The sequence below is a fragment of the Triticum dicoccoides genome, chromosome 2B (genome assembly GCF_002162155.2).
Source record: "Triticum dicoccoides isolate Atlit2015 ecotype Zavitan chromosome 2B, WEW_v2.0, whole genome shotgun sequence".
Taxonomy (NCBI): domain Eukaryota; kingdom Viridiplantae; phylum Streptophyta; class Magnoliopsida; order Poales; family Poaceae; genus Triticum; species Triticum dicoccoides.
Window position 1 is genome coordinate 404,829,516 of NC_041383.1, and position 3,132 is coordinate 404,832,647.

Genomic DNA, 3,132 nt, shown 5'->3' on the forward strand with positions numbered 1-3,132 from the left:
GAGCCCCCTCTTCCTTCTCCTATCTGGCCTCCTGCCTTAAGGGGGGCGCCACCCCTTGTGGGCTGGTGTGCTCCCCTCTTATGTCCCATAAGGCCCATTATTCCCCCCCCCCGGGGGGGGGGGGTCTGGTAACCCCCCGGTAGTCCCATAAATACCCGATACTACCCGGAACACTCCAGTGTCCGAATACTATCATCCTATATATCAATCTTTATCTCTCAACCATTTAGAGACTCCTCATCGTGTCCTTGATCTCATCCAGGACTCCGAACAACATTCGGTCACCAAATCACATAACTCATATAATACAAAATCATCATCGAATGTTAAGCGTGCGGACCCTACGGGTTTGAGAACTATGTAGACATGACCGAGACACCTCTCTAGTCAATAACCAATAGCGAAACCTGGATGCTCATATTGGCTCCCACATATTTTACAAAGATCCTTATCGGTCGAACCGTTATGACAACATACGTTATTCCCTTTGTCATCGGTATGTTACTTGTCCGAGTTTCGATCGTCGGAATCTTCATACCTAGTTCAATCTCGTTACCGATAAGTCTCTTTACTCATTTCGTAATACATCATCTTGCAACTAACTCATTAGTCACTTTGCTTGCAAGGCTTCTTATGATGTGTATTATCGAGAGGGCCCAGGGATACCTCTCCGATACTCGGAGTGACAAATCCTAATCTCGATCTATGCCAACCCAACAAACACATTCGGAGATACCTGTAGAGCATATTTATAATCACTCAATTACGTTGTGATGTTTGATAGCACACAAGGCATTCCTCCGGTATCCGGGAGTTGCATAATCTCATAGTCGAAGGAATATGTATTTGACATGAAGAAAGCAATAGCAATAAAACTGAACGATCATAATGCTAAGCTAACGAATGGGTCGTGTCCATCAAATCATTCTCCTAATGATGTGATCCCGTTTATCAAATGACAACACATGTCTATGGTTAGGAAACTTAACCATCTTTGATCAACGAGCTTGTCTAGTAGAGGCTTACTAGGGACAAAGTATTTTGTCTATGTATCCACACATGTATCAAGTTTTCGATTAATAAAATTCTAGCATTAATATTAAACATTTATCATGAAATAAGGAAATATAAAATAACAACGTTATTATTGCCTCTAGGGCATATTTCCTTTAGAATCAAATGATAACATTTGATCATAGGTCATACTCATCGTTTAAGCTCAAGTGGGTTTACCACTTTTACATAAAGCATTGCTGTGTTCACACCATTAGAGTTACTTTAGATCAAATCTTAGAGCAAAGATCCACCTAGATGTGATATCCCCCCCTAATAGGGATGAACTAACCTTGGGTTTTGTCTATGATGACTTCATGTGAAAGGATATCCATAGACATAGAGTGAAACACAAATATGACGATGTCCATGAAAGCATTAGGTTACCTTGTCCCTTGTCTTACCAACAAGAGGAGTTGTGACTCCTTGAACTAGTGCAAGATATGAAAGTTGATTGCACATGTCCTCGCTAAAGTGAATGTGAGTGAAGTATGTTGGCGGAGTCACCCTCAAGAACACTCTAGTTCTTCTTCTTTGGGATCCACATCGACTTGATGGGAATCCTTGGTGTAGTCGTACTTGACGAAGTAGAACTTGACGTAGTCTTGGGAACCCACTTGACCATGGCCTTAGGAGCTTCTTCAAATGAATCAATCTCTAATTGGCCTTTTATCTTGTGGTCTTGTGGTGGAAGATCATCTTGAGCTTGTGTTCCCTTGAAAGAAGTGGGTTCATACTTCTCTTGTTGAGGAATAAACTTCGTCTTGGGGTATTGATCTTCTTCCCACTCAACTCCATTGGCATTGAACTTTTGTTCAAAACCAACACCTTGATTCTTCTGGTGCCTTCCTTGCTTGCGTACAATTTCCTCAAATTGCTTACTTTCGGCAAGGCTCTTGTAAACACCTTTCTCTATAATTCCCTTTAATAAGATATTTTCTTGCTTAAGTGTAACTTGTCTAAGAGAATCATTAGTGGAACCAAGAGAACTGCTAGAAGCAACAGTATTGGATTTAACATGGTTATTGATACTACTAGAGGAAGAATCTTTCTTCTTCTTGTTGCTAGATTTTACTTGTGGCATAAAAGTAGACAAGAGGAGACGTTTGGCAAGATAAGAAGAACTCTTCTTCCGAAGATCATCATTGATAACTTTTAGGAACTCATGCTCTTACTCTAAATTTAGCATCTCGAAGCATAGCTTCTCATGAGTCCTTTGGAGCTCTCTATGATCCTCTAGAGTTGTTTCATGAGCCAACTTAAGAGTGTCTAGTTCTTTAGTTAGACGCTCAATCTCCCTCTTATCATTGCCATTCGTTTCATCTTGATTAGCATGATTATTAGCAAGTTCATCATAGTTTTCATCACTAGGTTGTCAACAAGTAAGTCATCATCACCTAGCAAATCATCTTCATCACTATTGAAATCAACATAATCGGGGTGTGATACCTTAGGGCCTTTAGCCATGAAGCATCTTCCAATTCCTTCATTTGGTGAGTCAAATATGTCGTAGGAGTTGGATGACACAAGTGCAAGACCGACAACACCTTCATCTTGAATACCTTCGGAGTCGGAGTGATAGCTTCTCTCAGAGTAGTTGTTGGAGTCGGAACCGGATACCCATTCACCAACATGAGCTTGATGTCTTCGTCTTGTGTAGCTCTTCGATGACTTGTCCTTCCTTTCCCCGAATCCTTGCTTCTACGAGAGGGTCTTCGTTCATAGCGATCATCTATACTCCTTCTCTCTCTTGGAGGTGATTCATCTCTTCTACTTCTCCTTTTTGGTGAATCTTCTCTTTTATTGTAGGGAGCCGTACACTCATTGGAGTAATGTTGGGTCTTCCATAATTGTAGCAATTACGATCACAACTAGAAGACCTTTTGTCATTGTAGGACCATGACTTGGACCTTATTTCTTGCTTCTATTCTTGTATAATTTGTTGAAGTTCTTCACCATTAGGCTCAATTCTTCATTGAAGACTTGTTTCTCACTTGATGTTGTAGGAGCATCACTTGAAGCTTTGTAAGCACCACTTGACTTGTTGTGGAGCTCTTTCTTATCCTTGAGTGACATCTC